This window comes from Lathyrus oleraceus, chromosome 5, assembly GCF_024323335.1.
Source record: "Lathyrus oleraceus cultivar Zhongwan6 chromosome 5, CAAS_Psat_ZW6_1.0, whole genome shotgun sequence".
In the NCBI taxonomy this organism is placed as follows: domain Eukaryota; kingdom Viridiplantae; phylum Streptophyta; class Magnoliopsida; order Fabales; family Fabaceae; genus Lathyrus; species Lathyrus oleraceus.
The window spans coordinates 525,170,418-525,193,887 of record NC_066583.1 but is presented as its reverse complement, the minus strand read 5'-3'; the positions used below and the strand labels follow the sequence as shown (position 1 = coordinate 525,193,887).

Sequence of the window (23,470 nt, the reverse complement as noted above, 5' to 3'; positions counted from 1 at the left end):
ACAAATTGGTATTTATATCGTATTATCTATTAGTAATATTAAGACACTTCTTTATTAAATTTATTTTTCCAAAGTAATAAAATCCCTAGAGTAACTTTTATGTTTAATTTAACATTAAGTATAATTTAATTGTGAGTCCACCTTAAGAATTAGAACATTATTATTCAAGTATTGGTAGTCGCACTTTAGTATGAAATTAGATATCATTTAAGCATAAAGACAATTACATGGATAGACTGGTGATTACATATCATTGATTATGGATAAAGAGTTATCGAAGTTTCACATATGTAAAAATATTATGTATAATATTTATATTTGGCTGACAATTAGTGAGAATAATACTTAAAGTTATATGTAAGTGGCATAACTTATTCTATTAATAATAACGGTGTATACCACCCCTTGACTTGACACCTTTATTAACCCTAAATTTGGAGTCGAGTACTTTATTTCCGTTCATACAATGTTTGTAATATGATGACAATACAAATATTTGATGGGTAACCATAAATCATCCTGAATGACACAAGATACTTAGATGAAAATTTTCACCTTACAAATCATAAAGAATGTCTAAAGGTTGCCTATGTGTCTAGACAAGGGTAACACAGTCCCTCTTTTGTTTAGAATTCATACATTAGCGTAAATGGAAACTACCCTCATAATCGTTATCACTGAAAGGTTTTGTAGTATCACATGAAACTTTTTCACTCTGATAGCAATAATATGTTGCTAGATAGGATTCACTACTTATTATGTTAAATATTCGATTAAATATAACTTACAATATTAGGGGATTATGCTAAACAAAACATACAATAACAAATTGATTTTAAAAAAATAAGTTAAGTATAGTCCATGGCGCAATCTTACAATGCACTTGTGATAATTAGATAACTATGGTACACCATAAGGTACAATATATTTAATGGAATGTGATACACCATAATGGAATATGTGTCTAAATGGGCTTGTTCAACATGGCAGCCCACGAAAGTGGTTATATAATCAGAACTCTTGTGTTTAAGTAAATTATTGTTGACAATATTTTTTTTAAAAATCTAAATTTTATGCATGATATGCAGCATCTTTATATCTGTTTTATCTCATACCTCAATAGTTTTAAACTCCCTAGAAATTTAATATAAATTCATTGTGTGGTATGTGGTAAAGATTTATTAGGGTCCAACAAATATCTAAGAAGAACATAAATACCTATGTAAAACATGTGCACGAACATTTATTCAACTCATCTATTTCAAAATATCAAGCTAACCCACGATTGGGTCCATAGCTCAGTGGTAGAGCATTTTACTGCAGATCAAGAGGTCACCGGTTTGAACCCGGTTGGGCCCTATTGAAATAATTTATTATTTTTATAAACTCTTTTCAATCATTTTGTCTCCATTCGTTCCAAGTTGTCAAACTATTCAGTTAAACATTATTATCTTTTAAAATATATTAACCATTTTTCAATCAAGCAATGTTTTTTTTCTGGTTCTTAGAATGAATTTTGAGTAGGAGACAAATTCAATATACCAAGAGTCCTGTAAAAGTTTATTAAACCTGAAAAATAAGTATAATAAATTCTAAGGAATGACTTAAAATCAAAATGTATATTGATGATAAGCAACATATTCAATAACTCTCGTATCTCTGACCATTTTTGTTTTAACTCAATTAAAATTTCAAAGGTAGTTGAAGATGTGTCCATGGTGTCACATGTGGTAATGAATATATAGGCTTCAATCGATCTCTAGGAAGAACTTAAAATACCTGTGTAAAATATGTAAAACATACACCACAAATAATATGAAAAAAAATAATTTCAAAATTATAAGCACACCGATCATAGGGTCCATAGCTAGGTGATGGAGCATTTGAGAGCAGATCAAGAAGTAATCGACTCAAACCTGATTTGTCTCTTTTAGTAATACATAATTTTTATTAATAAAATGAATACTTTAAAAATTAGGGAATCTACTAAAATCACACTAAGGTGTAAGCCCCCATAAGAAAACCAATTTCTACTTTAATAATATTATTATATTTTCTTTTTATCCCCGTGGACACACTAAAGTATTCTTATTCCACACATTACACGTTTGCACTAGTTCAATTTTGTCACTTTAAATTTTCATTTGAATTATCACACTATATTCTTAAATTCGTTCTTCTTATTATTATAATTATACTCTTCTCCCAGCATAACAACATTAACCATTTATTTTGTTTCTTCCTCCTTGCAATTGCTTCCCATGAAAATCTTATAGTTTTATATTTAATATCAATTAATTTGTGTATATTTTTACATTCATCCATACTATATATTTAAATTTTATTTAAATTTAATAAAATAACTTATGAATTTTTTAATTATAATCAAAACTTATTTAGTTCAAATACCGAAACTCTTTTTTATCCCACGGTAAAAAAAATAATAAATTCATCGTTGCACATAAGTGTAATTATTACTAACAAAGTAACCTTTTAGAAATAAATAATTTTTATTCAAAAAAGTAATCAACTAAATGATTAATTGTTAGGAAGGAACATATTCCTACCTTATATGAGACATGAAACCACTTTCACTCATTCTTCATTATGAAAAATTATATTTCAGCTTATTTTCATGAATTTCCGAGTATGAGACAAATATTGTGTGCAAAGAGTCTTATAAAATGTGATAAACATGTATTTCAATATATGAATGTTGAACCATATATTTTGAATACAAAGTTTTATGCGTATGTGTCACATCTTCCATAAATTTGTTATCCCCTTCCATTTTAATTTTATCCTCAAGAGAAAATTCAAAGGTAGTTGCAAGATAGGGTTAGTGTGAGCTCTGGGGGACAATAATTTTATAACAAATTGGTATTTATATTGTATTATCTATTAGTAATATTAAGAGACTTCTTTATTAAATTTATTTTTCCAAAGTAATAAAATCCCTAGAGTAACTTTTATGTTTAATTTAACATTAAGTATAACTTAATTGTGAGTCCACCTTAAGAATTAGAACATTATTATTCAAGTATTTGTAGTCGCACTTTAGTATGAAATTAGATATCATTTAAGCATAAAGACTATTACATGGATAGACGGGTGATTACATATCATTGATTATGGATAAAGAGTTATCGAAGTTTCACATATGTAAAAATATTATGTATAATATTTATATTTGGCTGACAATTAGTGAGAATAATACTTAAAGTTATATGTAAGTGGCATAACTTATTCTATTATTGATAACGGTGTATACCACCCCTTGGCTTGACACCTTTATGGACCCTAAATTTGGAGTCGAGTACTTTATTTCCGTTCATACAATGTTTGTAATATGATGACAATACAAATATTTGATGGGTAACCATAAATCATCCTGAATGACACAAGATACTTAGATGAAAATTTTCACCTTACAAATCATGAAGAATGTCTAAAGGTTGCCTATGTGTCTAGACAAGGGTAACACAGTCCCTCTCTTGTTTAGAATTCATACATTAGCGTAAATGGAAACTACCCTCATAATCGTTATCACTGAAAGGTTTTGTAGTATCACATGAAACGTTTTCACTCTGATAGCGATAATATGTTGCTAGATAGCATTCACTACTTATTATGTTAAATATTCGATTAAATATAACTTACAATATTAGGGGATTATGCTAAACAAAACATACAATAACAAATTGATTTAAAAAAAATAAGTTAAGTATAGTCCATGGCGCAATCTTACAATGCACTTGTGATAACTAGATAACTATGTTACACCATAAGGTACAATATATTTAATGGAATGTGATACACCGTAATGGAATATGTGTTTAAATGGGCTTGTTCAACATGGCAGCCCACGTAAGTGGTTATATAATCAGAACTCTTGTGCTTAAGTAAATTATTGTTGACAATATTTTTTTAAAAAATCTAAATTTTATGCATGATATGCAGCATCTTTATATCTGTTTTATCTCATACCTCAATAGTTTTAAACTCCCTAGAAATTTAATATAAATTCATTGTGTGGTATGTGGTAAAGATTTATTAGGTCCAACAAATATCTAAGAAGAACATAAATACCTATGTAAAACATGTGCACGGACATTTATTCAACTCATCTATTTCAAAATATCAAGCAAACCTACGACATGGTCCATAGCTCAATTGTAGAGCATTTGACTGCGGATCAAGAGGTCACCGGTTTGAACCCGGTTGGGCCCTATTGAAATAATTTATTATTTTTATAAACTCTTTTCAATCATTTTGTTTCCATTCGTTCCAAGTTGTCAAACTATTCAGTTAAACATTATTATCTTTTAAAATATATTAACCATTTTTCAATCATCCTTTCATTTTAAGCAATGTTTTTTTTTCTGGTTCTTAGAATGAATTTTGAGTAGGAGACAAATTCAATATACCAAGAGTCCTGTAAAAGTTTATTAAACGTGAAAAATAAGTATAATAAATTCTAAGGAATGACTTAAAATCAAAATGTATATTGATGATAAGCAACATATTCAATAACTCTCGTATCTCTGACCATTTTTGTTTTAACTCAATTAAAATTTCAAAGGTAGTTGAAGATGTGTCCATGGTGTCACATGTGGTAATGAATATATAGGCTTCAATCGATCTCTAGGAAGAACTTAAAATACCTGTGTAAAATATGTAAAACATACACCACAAATAATATGAAAAAAAATAATTTCAAAATTATAAGCACACCGATCATAGGGTCCATAGCTAGGTGATGGAGCATTTGAGAGCAGATCAAGAAGTAATAGACTCAAACCTGATTTGTCTCTTTTAGAAATACATAATTTTTATTAATAAAATGAATACTTTAAAAATTAGGGAATCTACTAAAATCACACTAGGGTGTAAGCCCCCATAAGAAAACCAATTTCTACTTTAATAATATTATTATATTTTCTTTTTATCCCCGTGGACACACTAAAGTATTCTTATTCCACACATTACACGTTTACACTAGTTCAATTTTGTCACTTTAAATTTTCATTTGAATTATCACACTATATTCTTAAATTCGTTCTTCTTATTATTATAATTATACTCTTCTCCCAGCATAACAACATTAACCATTTATTTTGTTTCTTCCTCCTTGCAATTGCCTCCCATGAAAATCTTATAGTTTTATACTTAATATCAATTAATTTGTGTATATTTTTACATTCATCCATACTATATATTTAAATTTTATTTAAATTTAATAAAATAACTTATGAATTTTTTAATTATAATCAAAACTTATTTAGTTCAAATACCGAAACTCTTTTTTATCCCACGGTAAAAAAAATAATAAATTCATCGTTGCACATAAGTGTAATTATTTCTAACAAAGTAACCTTTTAGAAATAAATAATTTTTATTCAAAAAAGTAATCAACTAAATGATTAATTGTTAGGAAGGAACATATTCCTACCTTATATGAGACATGAAACCACTTTCACTCATTCTTCATTATGAAAAATTATATTTCAGCTTATTTTCATGAATTTGCGAGTATGAGACAAATATTGTGTGCAAAGAGTCTTATAAAATGTGATAAACATGTATTTCAATATATGAATGTTGAACCATATATTTTGAATACAAAGTTTTATGCGTATGTGTCACATCTTCCATAAATTTGTTATCCCCTTCCATTTTAATTTTATCCTCAAGAGAAAATTCAAAGGTAGTTGCAAGATAGGGTTAGTGTGAGCTCTGGGGGACAATAATTTTATAACAAATTGGTATTTATATTGTATTATCTATTAGTAATATTAAGAGACTTCTTTATTAAATTTATTTTTCCAAAGTAATAAAATCCCTAGAGTAACTTTTATGTTTAATTTAACATTAAGTATAACTTAATTGTGAGTCCACCTTAAGAATTAGAACATTATTATTCAAGTATTTGTAGTCGCACTTTAGTATGAAATTAGATATCATTTAAGCATAAAGACTATTACATGGATAGACGGGTGATTACATATCATTGATTATGGATAAAGAGTTATCGAAGTTTCACATATGTAAAAATATTATGTATAATATTTATATTTGGCTGACAATTAGTGAGAATAATACTTAAAGTTATATGTAAGTGGCATAACTTATTCTATTATTGATAACGGTGTATACCACCCCTTGGCTTGACACCTTTATGGACCCTAAATTTGGAGTCGAGTACTTTATTTCCGTTCATACAATGTTTGTAATATGATGACAATACAAATATTTGATGGGTAACCATAAATCATCCTGAATGACACAAGATACTTAGATGAAAATTTTCACCTTACAAATCATGAAGAATGTCTAAAGGTTGCCTATGTGTCTAGACAAGGGTAACACAGTCCCTCTCTTGTTTACAATTCATACATTAGCGTAAATGGAAACTACCCACATAATCGTTATCACTGAAAGGTTTTGTAGTATCACATGAAACGTTTTCACTCTGATAGCGATAATATGTTGCTAGATAGCATTCACTACTTATTATGTTAAATATTCGATTAAATATAACTTACAATATTAGGGGATTATGCTAAACAAAACATACAATAACAAATTGATTTAAAAAAAATAAGTTAAGTATAGTCCATGGCGCAATCTTACAATGCACTTGTGATAACTAGATAACTATGTTACACCATAAGGTACAATATATTTAATGGAATGTGATACACCGTAATGGAATATGTGTTTAAATGGGCTTGTTCAACATGGCAGCCCACGTAAGTGGTTATATAATCAGAACTCTTGTGCTTAAGTAAATTATTGTTGACAATATTTTTTTAAAAAATCTAAATTTTATGCATGATATGCAGCATCTTTATATCTGTTTTATCTCATACCTCAATAGTTTTAAACTCCCTAGAAATTTAATATAAATTCATTGTGTGGTATGTGGTAAAGATTTATTAGGTCCAACAAATATCTAAGAAGAACATAAATACCTATGTAAAACATGTGCACGGACATTTATTCAACTCATCTATTTCAAAATATCAAGCAAACCTACGACATGGTCCATAGCTCAATTGTAGAGCATTTGACTGCGGATCAAGAGGTCACCGGTTTGAACCCGGTTGGGCCCTATTGAAATAATTTATTATTTTTATAAACTCTTTTCAATCATTTTGTCTCCATTCGTTCCAAGTTGTCAAACTATTCAGTTAAACATTATTATCTTTTAAAATATATTAACCATTTTTCAATCATCCTTTCATTTTAAGCAATGTTTTTTTTTCTGGTTCTTAGAATGAATTTTGAGTAGGAGACAAATTCAATATACCAAGAGTCCTGTAAAAGTTTATTAAACGTGAAAAATAAGTATAATAAATTCTAAGGAATGACTTAAAATCAAAATGTATATTGATGATAAGCAACATATTCAATAACTCTCGTATCTCTGACCATTTTTGTTTTAACTCAATTAAAATTTCAAAGGTAGTTGAAGATGTGTCCATGGTGTCACATGTGGTAATGAATATATAGGCTTCAATCGATCTCTAGGAAGAACTTAAAATACCTGTGTAAAATATGTAAAACATACACCACAAATAATATGAAAAAAAATAATTTCAAAATTATAAGCACACCGATCATAGGGTCCATAGCTAGGTGATGGAGCATTTGAGAGCAGATCAAGAAGTAATCGACTCAAACCTGATTTGTCTCTTTTAGAAATACATAATTTTTATTAATAAAATGAATACTTTAAAAATTAGGGAATCTACTAAAATCACACTAGGGTGTAAGCCCCCATAAGAAAACCAATTTCTACTTTAATAATATTATTATATTTTCTTTTTATCCCCGTGGACACACTAAAGTATTCTTATTCCACACATTACACGTTTACACTAGTTCAATTTTGTCACTTTAAATTTTCATTTGAATTATCACACTATATTCTTAAATTCGTTCTTCTTATTATTATAATTATACTCTTCTCCCAGCATAACAACATTAACCATTTATTTTGTTTCTTCCTCCTTGCAATTGCCTCCCATGAAAATCTTATAGTTTTATACTTAATATCAATTAATTTGTGTATATTTTTACATTCATCCATACTATATATTTAAATTTTATTTAAATTTAATAAAATAACTTATGAATTTTTTAATTATAATCAAAACTTATTTAGTTCAAATACCGAAACTCTTTTTTATCCCACGGTAAAAAAAATAATAAATTCATCGTTGCACATAAGTGTAATTATTTCTAACAAAGTAACCTTTTAGAAATAAATAATTTTTATTCAAAAAAGTAATCAACTAAATGATTAATTGTTAGGAAGGAACATATTCCTACCTTATATGAGACATGAAACCACTTTCACTCATTCTTCATTATGAAAAATTATATTTCAGCTTATTTTCATGAATTTGCGAGTATGAGACAAATATTGTGTGCAAAGAGTCTTATAAAATGTGATAAACATGTATTTCAATATATGAATGTTGAACCATATATTTTGAATACAAAGTTTTATGCGTATGTGTCACATCTTCCATAAATTTGTTATCCCCTTCCATTTTAATTTTATCCTCAAGAGAAAATTCAAAGGTAGTTGCAAGATAGGGTTAGTGTGAGCTCTGGGGGACAATAATTTTATAACAAATTGGTATTTATATTGTATTATCTATTAGTAATATTAAGAGACTTCTTTATTAAATTTATTTTTCCAAAGTAATAAAATCCCTAGAGTAACTTTTATGTTTAATTTAACATTAAGTATAACTTAATTGTGAGTCCACCTTAAGAATTAGAACATTATTATTCAAGTATTTGTAGTCGCACTTTAGTATGAAATTAGATATCATTTAAGCATAAAGACTATTACATGGATAGACGGGTGATTACATATCATTGATTATGGATAAAGAGTTATCGAAGTTTCACATATGTAAAAATATTATGTATAATATTTATATTTGGCTGACAATTAGTGAGAATAATACTTAAAGTTATATGTAAGTGGCATAACTTATTCTATTATTGATAACGGTGTATACCACCCCTTGGCTTGACACCTTTATGGACCCTAAATTTGGAGTCGAGTACTTTATTTCCGTTCATACAATGTTTGTAATATGATGACAATACAAATATTTGATGGGTAACCATAAATCATCCTGAATGACACAAGATACTTAGATGAAAATTTTCACCTTACAAATCATGAAGAATGTCTAAAGGTTGCCTATGTGTCTAGACAAGGGTAACACAGTCCCTCTCTTGTTTACAATTCATACATTAGCGTAAATGGAAACTACCCACATAATCGTTATCACTGAAAGGTTTTGTAGTATCACATGAAACGTTTTCACTCTGATAGCGATAATATGTTGCTAGATAGCATTCACTACTTATTATGTTAAATATTCGATTAAATATAACTTACAATATTAGGGGATTATGCTAAACAAAACATACAATAACAAATTGATTTAAAAAAAATAAGTTAAGTATAGTCCATGGCGCAATCTTACAATGCACTTGTGATAACTAGATAACTATGTTACACCATAAGGTACAATATATTTAATGGAATGTGATACACCGTAATGGAATATGTGTTTAAATGGGCTTGTTCAACATGGCAGCCCACGTAAGTGGTTATATAATCAGAACTCTTGTGCTTAAGTAAATTATTGTTGACAATATTTTTTTAAAAAATCTAAATTTTATGCATGATATGCAGCATCTTTATATCTGTTTTATCTCATACCTCAATAGTTTTAAACTCCCTAGAAATTTAATATAAATTCATTGTGTGGTATGTGGTAAAGATTTATTAGGTCCAACAAATATCTAAGAAGAACATAAATACCTATGTAAAACATGTGCACGGACATTTATTCAACTCATCTATTTCAAAATATCAAGCAAACCTACGACATGGTCCATAGCTCAATTGTAGAGCATTTGACTGCGGATCAAGAGGTCACTGGTTCGAATCCGATTGGGCCCTATTTTAAATTTTCATTGGAATTATCTCACTATATTCTTAAATTCGTTCTTCTTATTATAATTATACTCTTCTCCCAGCATAACAACATTAACCATTTATTTTGTTTCTTCGTCCTTGCAATTGCTTCCCATGAAAATCTTATAGTTTTATACTTAATATCAATTAATTTGTGTATATTTTTACATTCATCCATACTATATATTTAAGTTTTATTTAAATTTAATAAAATAACTTATGAATTTCTTAATTATAATCAAAACTTATTTAGTTCAAATACCGAAGCTCTTTTTTATCCCACGGTAAAAAAAAAAAAAATCATCGTTGCACATAAGTGTAATTATTTCTAACAAAGTAACCTTTTAGAAATAAATAATTTTTATTCAAAAAAGTAATCAACTAAATGATTAATTGTTATGAAGGAACATATTCCTACCTTATATGAGACATGAAACCACTTTCACTCATTCTTCATTATGAAAAATGATATTTCAGCTTATTTTCATGAATTTGCGAGTATGAGACAAATATTGTGTGCAAAGAGTCTTATAAAATGTGATAAACATGTATTTCAATATATGAATGTTGAACTATATATTTTGAATACAAAGTTGTATGCGTATGTGTCACATCTTCCATAAATTTGTTATCCCCTTCCATTTTAATTTTATCCTCAATAGAAAATTCAAAGGTAGTTGCAAGATAGGGTTAGTGTGAGCTCTAGGGGACAATAATTTTATAACAAATTGGTATTTATATTGTATTATCTATTAGTAATATTAAGACACTTCTTTATTAAATTTAGTTTTCCAAAGTAATAAAATCCCTAGAGTAACTTTTATGTTTAATTTAACATTAAGTATAACTTAATTATGCGTCCACCTTAAGCATTAGGACATTATTATTCAAGTATTTGTAGTTTCACTTTAGTATGAAATTAGATATCATTTAAGCATAAAGACTATTACATGGATAGATTGGTGATTACATATCATTGATTATGGATAAACAGTTATCGAAGTTTCACATATGTAAAAATATTTGGTATAATATTTATATTTGGCTGACAATTAGTGAGAATAATACTTAAAGTTATATGTAAGTGGCATAACTTATTCTATTATTTATAATGGTGTATACCACCCCTTGACTTGACACCTTTATGGACCCTAAATTTGGAGTCGAGTACTTTATTTCCGTTCATACAATGTTTGTAATATGATGACAATACAAAGATTTGATGGGTAACCATAAATCATCCTGAATGACACAAGATACTTAGATGAAAATTTTCACCTTACAAATATTGAAGAATGTCTAAAGGTTGCCTATGTGTCTAGACAAGGGTAACACAGTCCCTCTATTGTTTACAATTCATACATTAGCGTAAATGGAAACTTCCCACATAATCGTTATCACTGAAAGGTTTTGTAGTATCACATGAAACTTTTTCACTCTGATAGCGATAATATGTTGCTAGATAGCATTCACTACTTATTATGTTAAATATTCGATTAAATATAACTTACAATATTAGGGGATTATGCTAAACAAAACATACAATAATAAAATTGATTTAAAAAAAATAAGTTAGGTATAGTCCATGGCGCAATCTTACAATGCACTTGTGATAATTAGATAACTATGGTACACCTTAAGGTACAATATATTTAATGGAATGTGATACACCGTAAAGGAATATTTGTTTAAATGGGCTTGTTCAACATGGCAGCCCACGCAAGTGGTTATATAATCAGAACTCTTGTGCTTAAGTAAATTATTGTTGATAATATTTTTTTTAAAAATCTAAATTTTATGCATGATATGCAACATCTTTATATCTGTTTTATCTCATACCTCAATAGTTTTAAACTCCCTAGAAATTTAATATGAATTCATTGTGTGGTATGTGGTAAAGATTTATTAGGTCCAACAAATATCTAAGAAGAACATAAATACCTATGTAAAACATGTGCACGAACATTTATTCAACTCATCTATTTCAAAATATCAAGGGAATCCACGATTGGGTCCATAGCTCAGTGGTAGAGCATTTGACTGCAGATCAAGAGGTCACCGGTTTGAACCCAGTTGGGCCCTATTGAAATAATTTATTATTTTTATTCCACACATTACACGTTTACACTAGTTTAATTTTGTCACTTTAAATTTTCATTGGAATTATCTCACTATATTCTTAAATTCGTTCTTCTTATTATAATTATACTCTTCTCCCAGCATAACAACATTAACCATTTATTTTGTTTCTTCGTCCTTGCACGTGCTTCCCATGAAATTCTTATAGTTTTATACTTAATATCAATTAATTTGTGTATATTTTTACATTCATCCATACTATATATTTATGTTTTATTTAAATTTAATAAAATAACTTATGAATTTTTTAATTATAATCAAAACTTATTTAGTTCAAATACCGAAGCTCTTTTTTATCCCACGGTAAAAAAAAAAAATCATCGTTGCACATAAGTGTAATTATTTCTAACAAAGTAACCTATTAGAAATAAATAATTTTTATTCAAAAAAGTAATCAACTAAATGATTAATTGTTATGAAGGAACATATTCCTACATTATATGAGACATGAAACCACTTTCACTCATTCTTCATTATGAAAAATGATATTTCAGCTTATTTTCATGAATTTGCGAGTATGAGACAAATATTGTGTGCAATGAGTCTTATAAAATGTGATAAACATGTATTTCAATATATGAATGTTGAACTATATATTTTGAATACAAAGTTTTATGCGTATGTGTCACATCTTCCATAAATTTGTTATCCCCTTCCATTTTAATTTTATCCTCAATAGAAAATTCAAAGGTAGTTGCAAGATAGGGTTAGTGTGAGCTCTAGGGGACAATAATTTTATAACAAATTGGTATTTATATTGTATAATCTATTAGTAATATTAAGACACTTCTTTATTAAATTTATTTTTCCAAAGTAATAAAATCCCTAGAGTAACTTTTATGTTTGATTTAACATTAAATATAACTTAATTGTGAGTCCACCTTAAGCATTAGAACATTATTATTCAAGTATTTGTAGTTGCACTTTAGTATGAAATTAGATATCATATAAGCATAAAGACTATTACATGGAAAGACTGGTGATTACATATCATTGATTATAGATAAACAGTTATCGAAGTTTCACATATGTAAAAATATTAGGTATAATATTTATATTTGGCTGACAATTAGTGAGAATAATACTTAAAGTTATATGTAAGTGGCATAACTTATTCTATTATTGATAACGGTGTATACCACCCCTTGACTTGACACCTTTATGGACCCTAAATTTGGAGTTGAGTACTTTATTTCCGTTCATACAATGTTTGTAATATGATGACAATACAAAGATTTGATGGGTAACCATAAATCATCCTGAATGACACAAGATACTTAGATGAAAATTTTCACCTTACAAATCATGAAGAATGTCTAAAGGTTGCCTATGTGTCCAGACAAGGGTAACACAGTCCCTCTCTTGTTTAGAATTCATACATTAGCGTAAATGGAAACTACCCTCATAATCGTTATCACTGAAAGGTTTTGTAGTATCACATGAAACTTTTTCACTCTGATAGCGATAATATGTTGCTAGATAGGATTCACTACTTATTATGTTAAATATTCGATTAAATATAACTTACAATATTAGGGGATTATGCTAAACAAAACATACAATAACAAATTGATTTAAAAAAAATAAGTTAAGTATAGTCCATGGCGCAATCTTACAATGCACTTGTGATAATTAGATAACTATGGTACACCATAAGGTACAATATATTTAATGGAATGTGATACACCGTAATGGAATATGTGTCTAAATGGGCTTGTTCAACATGGCAGCCCACGAAAGTGGTTATATAATCAGAACTCTTGTGTTTAAGTAAATTATTGTTGACAATATTTTTTTTAAAAATCTAAATTTTATGCATGATATGCAGCATCTTTATATCTGTTTTATCTCATACCTCAATAGTTTTAAACTCCCTAGAAATTTAATATAAATTCATTGTGTGGTATGTGGTAAAGATTTATTAGGGTCCAACAAATATCTAAGAAGAACATAAATACCTATGTAAAGCATGTGCACGAACATTTATTCAACTCATCTATTTCAAAATATCAAGCTAACCCACGATTGGGTCCATAGCTCAGTGGTAGAGCATTTTACTGCAGATCAAGAGGTCACCGGTTTGAACCCGGTTGGGCCCTATTGAAATAATTTATTATTTTTATTCCACACATTACACGTTTACACTAGTTTAATTTTGTCACTTTAAATTTTCATTGGAATTATCTCACTATATTCTTAAATTCGTTCTTCTTATTATAATTATACTCTTCTCCCAGCATAACAACATTAACCATTTATTTTGTTTCTTCGTCCTTGCACGTGCTTCCCATGAAATTCTTATAGTTTTACACTTAATATCAATTAATTTGTGTATATTTTTACATTCATCCATACTATATATTTATGTTTTATTTAAATTTAATAAAATAACTTATGAATTTTTTAATTATAATCAAAACTTATTTAGTTCAAATACCGAAGCTCTTTTTTATCCCACGGTAAAAAAAAAAAATCATCGTTGCACATAAGTGTAATTATTTCTAACAAAGTAACCTTTTAGAAATAAATAATTTTTATTCAAAAAAGTAATCAACTAAATGATTAATTGTTATGAAGGAACATATTCCTACATTATATGAGACATGAAACCACTTTCACTCATTCTTCATTATGAAAAATGATATTTCAGCTTATTTTCATGAATTTGCGAGTATGAGACAAATATTGTGCGCAAAGAGTCTTATAAAATGTGATAAACATGTATTTCAATATATGAATGTTGAACTATATATTTTGAATACAAAGTTTTATGCGTATGTGTCACATCTTCCATAAATTTGTTATCCCCTTCCATTTTAATTTTATCCTCAATAGAAAATTCAAAGGTAGTTGCAAGATAGGGTTAGTGTGAGCTCTAAGGGACAATAATTTTATAACAAATTGGTATTTATATTGTATAATCTATTAGTAATATTAAGACACTTCTTTATTAAATTTATTTTTCCAAAGTAATAAAATCCCTAGAGTAACTTTTATGTTTGATTTAACATTAAATATAACTTAATTGTGAGTCCACCTTAAGCATTAGAACATTATTATTCAAGTATTTGTAGTTGCACATTAGTATGAAATTAGATATCATTAAAGCATAAAGACTATTACATGGAAAGACTGGTGATTACATATCATTGATTATAGATAAACAGTTATCGAAGTTTCACATATGTAAAAATATTAGGTATAATATTTATATTTGGCTGACAATTAGTGAGAATAATACTTAAAGTTATATGTAAGTGGCATAACTTATTCTATTATTGATAACGGTGTATACCACCCCTTGACTTGACACCTTTATGGACCCTAAATTTGGAGTCGAGTACTTTATTTCCGTTCATACAATGTTTGTAATATGATGACAATACAAAGATTTGATGGGTAACCATAAATCATCCTGAATGACACAAGATACTTAGATGAAAATTTTCACCTTACAAATCATGAAGAATGTCTAAAGGTTGCCTATGTGTCTAGACAAGGGTAACACAGTCCCTCTATTGTTTACAATTCATACATTAGCGTAAATGGAAACTGCCCACATAATCGTTATCACTGAAAGGTTTTGTAGTATCACATGAAACTTTTTCACTCTGATAGCGATAATATGTTGCTAGATAGCATTCACTACTTATTATGTTAAATATTCGATTAAATATAACTTACAATATTAGGGGATTATGCTAAACAAAACATACAATAACAAATTGATTTAAAAAAAATAAGTTAGGTATAGTCCATGGCGCAATCTTACAATGCACTTGTGATAATTAGATAACTATGGTACACCTTAAGGTACAATATATTTAATGGAATGTGATACACCGTAAAGGAATATTTGTTTAAATGGGCTTGTTGCACATGGCAGCCCACGCAAGTGGTTATATAATCAGAACTCTTGTGCTTAAGTAAATTATTGTTGACAATATTTTTTTTAAAAATCTAAATTTTATGCATGATATGCAACATCTTTATATCTGTTTTATCTCATACCTCAATAGTTTTAAACACCCTAGAAATTTAATATAAATTCATTGTGTGGTATGTGGTAAAGATTTATTAGGTCCAACAAATATCTAAGAAGAACATAAATACCTATGTAAAACATGTGCACGAACATTTATTCAACTCATCTATTTCAAAATATCAAGCGAATCCATGATTGGGTCCATAGCTCAGTGGTAGAGCATTTGACTGCAGATCAAGAGGTCACCGGTTCGAACCCGGTTGGGCCCTATTGAAATAATTTATTATTTTTACACGAACCCAGTTGGGCCCTATTGAAATAATTTATTATTTTTACACTTAATCTTATAGTTTTATACTTAATATCAATTAATTTGTGTATATTTTTACATTCATCCATACTATATATTTAAATTTTATTTAAATTTAATAAAATAAATTATGAATTTTTTAATTATAATCAAAACTTATTTAGTTCAAATACCGAAGCTCTTTTTTATCCCACGGTAAAAAATAAAAATAAATTCATCGTTCCACATAAGTGTAATTATTTCTAACAAAGTAACCTTTTAGAAATAAATAATTTTTATTCAAAAAAGTAATCAACTAAATGATTAATTGTTAGGAAGGAACATATTCCAACCTTATATGAGACATGAAACCACTTTCACTCATTCTTCATTAGGAAAAATGATATTTCAGCTTATTTTCATGAATTTGCGAGTATGAGACAAATATTGTGTGCAAAGAGTCTTATAAAATGTGATAAACATGTATTTAAATATATGAATGTTGAACCATATATTTTGAATACAAAGTTTTATGCGTATGTGTGACATCTTCCATAAATTTGTTATCCCCTTCCATTTTAATTTTATCCTCAATAGAAAATTCAAAGGTAGTTGCAAGATAGGGTTAGTTTGAGCTCTAGGGGACAATAATTTTATAACAAATTGGTATTTATATTGTATTATCTATTAGTAATATTAAGAGACTTCTTTATTAAATTTATTTTTCCAAAGTAATAAAATCCCTATAGTAACTTTTATGATTAATTTAACTTTAAGTATAACTTAATTGTGCGTCCACCTTAAGCATTAGAACATTATTATTCAAGTATTTGTAGTCGCACTTTAGTATGAAATTAGATATCATTAAAGCATAAAGACTATTACATGGATAGACTGGTGATTACATATCATTGATTATGGATAAACAGTTATCGAAGTTTCACATATGTAAAAATATTAGGTATAATATTTATATTTGGCTGACAATTAGTGAGAATAATACTTAAAGTTATATGTAAGTGGCATAACTTATTCTATTATTGATAACGGTGTATACCACCCCTTGACTTGACACCTTTATGGACCCTAAGTTTGGAGTCGAGTACTTTATTTCCGTTCATACAATGTTTGTAATATGATGACAATACAAAGATTTGATGGGTAACCATAAATCATCCTGAATGACACAAGATACTTAGATGAAAATTTTCACCTTACAAATCATGAACAATGTCTAAAGGTTGCCTATGTGTCTAGACAAGGGTAACACAGTCTCTCTCTTGTTTACAATTCATACATTAGCGTAAATGGAAACTGTCCACAAAATCATTATCACTGAAAGGTTTTGTAGTATCACATGAAACTTTTTCACTCTGATAGCGATAATATGTTGCTAGATAGCATTCACTACTTATTATGTTAAATATTTGATTATATATAACTTACAATATTAGGGGATTATGCTAAACAAAACATACAATAACAAATTGATTTTAAAAAAATAAGTTAAGTATAGTCCATGGCGCAATCTTACAATGCACTTGTGATAATTAGATAACTATGGTACACCATAAGGTACAATATATTTAATGGAATGTGATACACCGTAATGGAATATGTGTTTAAATGGGCTTGTTCAACATGGCAGCCCACGCAAGTGGTTATATAATCAGAACTCTTGTGCTTAAGTAAATTTTTGTTGACAATATTTTTTTTAAAAATCTAAATTTTATGCATGATATGCAGCATCTTTATATCTGTTTTTGTTGGTGCAAAGGTAGAATGAATGATGAACGGAAATATTCTATTAAGAGAATGAGGGCTATAAAAATGATAAAAGTTACAATGATTGTCACCCTATTTATAAGCTAAAACTAGGGTTACTAGAATAGGATAAAATACTAAAATACCCTCTAACAAACTTAGGGGCTAAGAAAATAGTACAACTAATAAATATGAATTACTTCTAATACCATCCCTTAATTCATATTCCATCAAAACTTGTAACACCAATTCCATCCCTTAATCTGAGAAATTGATCAGTCTTGATAACTTTCGTCAGAACATCTGCCAACTGTTTCTGAGTGCTGCAGTGTACAACTTCTAACACTCCCCTCTGAACTTGATGTCTCAGAAAATGATACTTGGTCTCAATGTGCTTGCTTCTCCCATGCAACACTGGGTTTCTGGCAAGATTGATTACAGACTTGTTGTCAATCATCAGCTTCAGAGGTTTGTTTACTTTAATCTTCAGATCCTGCAATAGATTCAGAATCCACACAGCTTGGCATGCAGTAACAGCACCTGCAATGTATTCAGCTTCATAAATTGACAACGCCACAACAGGTTGCTTCTTGGAACACCAAGAAATGGGACCTCCCAGAAATTTGAATAAGTACCCAGACGTACTTCTTCTGTCAACTCTGTCTCCACACCAATCAGAATCTGAATAACTCAGAAGTTCTGACTCATCCTTTCTTCCAGAAGGAAATAATACTCCATACTTTAGAGTTCCCTTTATATACCTCAGAATCCTGACAGCAGCTTGGTAATGGGACCACTTAGGTTTACTCATGAACCTACTAACCATCCCAACTGAATAGCAAATATCAGGTCTGGTATTGCACAAATACCTCAGAGAACCAACCAACTGTTTGAAGGTTGTAGCGTCCACATCCTTTCCATCAGAGTCAGAATCCAGTTTCTGATTTGTATCAGAAGGTGTGACAGCAATCTTACAATTCTTTAGATTAAATCTCTTCAGAAGTTCTAATTCATACTTGAGCTGATGCAAAATAATACCTTTCTCAGAGTATCTGAACTTCATCCCTAGAAAGTATGTCATTTTGCCTAGATCAGTCATTTCGAATTCATTCATCAGAACTTTCTTGAACTTGGCTATCTCTTGTTCAGAACTTCCAGTCAGCAGTATATCATCAACATATAAACATACCAGAGTCATATTTCCTTCAGAAGTATGTTGAACATAGACACTGTACTCCATCTCACATTTCTGAAAGCCTTGCTTTTTGAAAAATGAATCAATCTTCTGATTCCAAGCACTGGGCGCTTGTTTCAATCCATATAGAGCTTTGTATAATCTGCACACCATCCCTTCCTGATTCTTTTTCACAAATCCAGGAGGTTGTGACACGTAAACTTCTTCTTCTAATGGACCGTTCAGAAATGCAGATTTTACATCTAAATGCATCAGAGGCCAATTCCTGTTAGCAGCTATTGCAATCACCATTCCGATTGTTTCATGTCTTGCTACAGGTGCAAACACTTCAGAGTAATCCAGCCCAGGTTTCTGTAGAAATCCTTTGGCTACCAACCTTGCTTTATGTTTGCCAATTGAACCATCTGGCTTTAACTTCTGCTTGAAAACCCATCTGACGCTGATGGCTTTCTTGTCTTTTGGAAGTTCTGTCAGCTTCCAAGTCTTGTTTCTCTCTATAGCATCAAGTTCTTCTTTCATGGCCTTCAGCCAGAGCTTCTGCTTAAGAGCCTCTTCTGTACTTATGGGTTCAGAGTCTACTAACATGGCACACTGAATAACTTCTCCTTCAGAGTCTACTTCAGTGTCTTGCAGCATGTCAAATTCTGCATATCTTCTGGGGATGTTTCTGATTCTTTGTGGTCTCTGAACTTGTTCAGAGTCTTGAGCTTCAGAGTTTCTAGCTTCAGATGGTTGACTTCCTCCAGAGCTTTGACCATCTTCAGGGGCTGGCATATTTCCAGAGTCTGAATTGCCACCAGAATCTGGATTACCATCAGAGTCTGGGTCATCAGAGTCTGGATCATCAGAGTCACCTTCATCTTCTGAGTCTTCTTCAGAGTCAGAATCACTATCAGAATCAGAATCAACGTCAGAGTTTACTCCAACTTCAGAAATTCTTAACTCTGACCTTTCTTCAGAAGTTCTAACATCAGAATCAGATTGAGACTTATCCCAATTCCAAAATTCTGATTCCTTCACAATCACATCTCTGCTGAATTCAATTTTGTTGGTTTCTGGACAATAGAGCTTGTATGCACCTGTACTGTGGTACCCTATCAGAATCATCACTTTGCTTCTATCATCCAGCTTTTGTCTTCTGGCTTCTGGAACATGTTTATAGCAAACAGAACCAAACACCTTCAGATGACTAACACTTTGCTTATCTCCACTCCACTTCTGTATTAGAACTATTTCCTTCAACTTCTTCGTAGGACATCGGTTGAGTACATACGTTGCAGTGGCAATAGCTTCTCCCCAGAGCTTCTGAGGAAGTTTCTTCTCCTTTAGGATGCTTCTCACCATATCAAGCAAAGTGTGGTTTCTTCTTTCAGCAAGACCATTGTGTTGAGGGGTATAAGGAGCAGTAACCTCATGCTCAATTCCATTCTCCTCACAGAACTTCTGGAACTCTTTGGAGTTATACTCACCTCCACCGTTAGTTCTAAGAATCTTCAACTTCTGACCACTCTGATTCTCAGCCTTCATTCTGAACTTCTTGAATTCATCAAACACCTCGTGTTTAAACTTAATAAGGGATACCCATGTCATTCTTGTGAATTCATCAACAAATAACACAAAGTATTTATTCCCTTCAATCGATGCTACTGGAAATGGACCACACACATCAGAATGTACAACTCCCAAGGCATGTTTTGCTCTTGGAGCAGTTTCTGACGCAAATGACAATCGTGGTTGTTTTCCTTCCATGCAAACTTTGCATGACTTTTCAGGCTTCTTAATTGCAGGAATTCCATGTACCAACTTCTTTGAATTCAGATGTTTTAAGCTTCTGAAATTCAAATGACCAAATCTTCTGTGCCATAGCTCACTCTCCTTCTCAGCACTTGTTGCACTAAGACATTCTGAGTCTGTAGTTCTGACATTCACCTTGAATGTTCTATTCCTTCCCTGTTCTGACTCCATAATCAACTTCTGATTGCAGTCATACAGCTTCAGAAGATTGTCCTTCATGGTAACTGAAAAACCTTTCTCAATTAATTGTCCCACACTCATCAGATTGCTTCTGATGCCAGGTACATACCACACGTTCTGAATCAATGCTGTTTTCCCATTGTTCAGAATCACTCTGACATTTCCCATACCTTCTGCATTAAGATATTTGTCATCAGCACATCTGATCTTTGTCATCTTTTCAGAGTCAAAGTCAACCAGCCATTTCTTGTTTCCAGTAAGATGATTTGAACAACCAGTGTCCATATACCACCAGTCTATCAGATCCATATCATCAGATTCAGAGGCCATCAATAGCACAGATTCGTCATCAGAACTTTTGGCTATATTTGCTTCTTCTGATTTTCTCTCCTTGTTTGACCAACAGTCTCTAGCAAAGTGACCAAACTTCTTACAACAGTAACATTGGATCTTCTTCTTCTCATACTTCTCTTTTCCCTTCTGAGCATTCTTTTGTCTATCAGAGGTTGAGCTTTCTGACTTCTGACCACCATCAGATCTTCTCCTGGCTTCTGACTGCTTCTGATACCTCCTATCAGAAGTTGCTTTCAGAGCCTGCTGCTCTACTTCCCTTTCAGAACTTCTCTCAGTCAAACGCAACTCTTGCGCTTCTAGACTGCTCTGCAGCTCTTCAATTCTCATGGTGCTCAGATCTTTGGAATGTTCTATTGCTACCACAATGTAATCAAATTGAGAGGTAAGGGATCTCAATACCTTCTCCATGATTGTTTCTTCAGAAAGAGTTTCTCCACACGCTTTCATCTCATTAGTGATCAGAATCACTCTGGAGATGTATTCATAAACTTTCTCATTATTCTTCATGTTGAGATTCTCATATTGCTTTCTCAAGGACTGAAGCTTCACCTTCTTCACTGATGCGTCACCACCATAACATCTAACCAGTGTGTCCCACGCAGCCTTTGTTGTCGTTGAATCTGCAATCTTCTCAAACACATTTACATCAACACATTGATGAATGAAGAACAATGCTTTCTGATCCTTCTTCCTTACTTCCTTCAGCGCATTTTTCTGTTCATCCGTCGCATCTGCTGCTACCGGAACATAACCATCAGTGACAAGATCTAGAACATCTTGAGCACCGAACAGTACACGCATTTGGATCATCCAACGATTCTAGTTTTTACCGTCAAATATTGGAAGTTTGGTGTTCATGTTGCCGTTTCCGTTCATCTTTCTACCTTGCACAGTACACTCAGATTTCTCACACAGTGTTTCCCAACCCACAGAATTAAAATTCTGATCAGATTTTGTTCAAGATTCAACACGAATCTAAGAATCAAAATCAAACACACAAGACCTCACGTTCACTCGTGTTTCTCGTGTTTCCCAATGAATCCGAACCGGAGCTCTAGATACCAATTGTTGGTGCAAAGGTAGAATGAATGATGAAGGGAAATATTCTATTAAGAGAATGACGACTACAAAATAAGATAAAAGTTACAATGATTGTCACCCTATTTATAAGCTAAAACTAGGGTTACTAGAATAGGATAAAATCCTAAAATACCCTCTAACAAACATAGGGGCTAAGAAAATAGTACAACTAAAAAATATGAATTACTTCTAATAGTTTTATCTCATACCTCAATAGTTTTAAACTCCCCAGAAATTTAATATAAATTCATTGTGTGGTATGTGGTAAAGATTTATTTGGTCCAACAAATATCTAAGAAGAACATAAATACCTATGTAAAACATGTGCACGAACATTTATTCAACTCATCTATTTCAAAATATCAGGTAAAACAACGATTGGGTCCATAGCTCAGTGGTAGAGCATTTGACTGCAGATCAAGAGGTCACCGGTTTGAACCCGGTTGGGCCCTATTGAAATAATTTATTATTTTTAAAACACTTCAAGAAGTAATTGAGTCAAACCTGATTTGTCCCTTTTAGAAATACATAATTTTTATTAATAAAATGAATACTTTAAAAATTAGGGAATCTACTAGAATCACACTGGGGGTGTAAGCCCCCATAAGAAAACCAATTTCTACTTTAATAATATTTTTATATTTTCTTTTTATCCCCGTGGACACACTAAAGTAT

At 30.4% G+C, this 23,470-nt stretch overlaps 7 non-coding genes across 7 annotated transcripts; all 7 read left to right on the top strand.

The window, feature by feature from the left end:
- The first annotated feature begins 1,287 nt into the window (after positions 1 to 1,287).
- TRNAC-GCA (transfer RNA cysteine (anticodon GCA)) lies at positions 1,288 to 1,359 on the top strand. Its single transcript has one exon. It is a non-coding gene; the product is annotated as a tRNA-Cys (tRNA).
- A 2,799-nt stretch (positions 1,360 to 4,158) lies between these two features.
- On the top strand, positions 4,159 to 4,230 carry TRNAR-GCG (transfer RNA arginine (anticodon GCG)). The gene has a single exon. It is a non-coding gene; the product is annotated as a tRNA-Arg (tRNA).
- Positions 4,231 to 7,043: 2,813 nt separating this feature from the next.
- TRNAR-GCG (transfer RNA arginine (anticodon GCG)) lies at positions 7,044 to 7,115 on the top strand. Its single transcript has one exon. It is a non-coding gene; the product is annotated as a tRNA-Arg (tRNA).
- A 4,910-nt stretch (positions 7,116 to 12,025) lies between these two features.
- Positions 12,026 to 12,097, top strand: TRNAC-GCA (transfer RNA cysteine (anticodon GCA)). The gene has a single exon. It is a non-coding gene; the product is annotated as a tRNA-Cys (tRNA).
- A 2,084-nt stretch (positions 12,098 to 14,181) lies between these two features.
- TRNAC-GCA (transfer RNA cysteine (anticodon GCA)) lies at positions 14,182 to 14,253 on the top strand. The gene has a single exon. It is a non-coding gene; the product is annotated as a tRNA-Cys (tRNA).
- A 2,083-nt stretch (positions 14,254 to 16,336) lies between these two features.
- Positions 16,337 to 16,408, top strand: TRNAC-GCA (transfer RNA cysteine (anticodon GCA)). The gene has a single exon. It is a non-coding gene; the product is annotated as a tRNA-Cys (tRNA).
- A 6,767-nt stretch (positions 16,409 to 23,175) lies between these two features.
- Positions 23,176 to 23,247, top strand: TRNAC-GCA (transfer RNA cysteine (anticodon GCA)). The gene has a single exon. It is a non-coding gene; the product is annotated as a tRNA-Cys (tRNA).
- Positions 23,248 to 23,470: the final 223 nt, after the last annotated feature.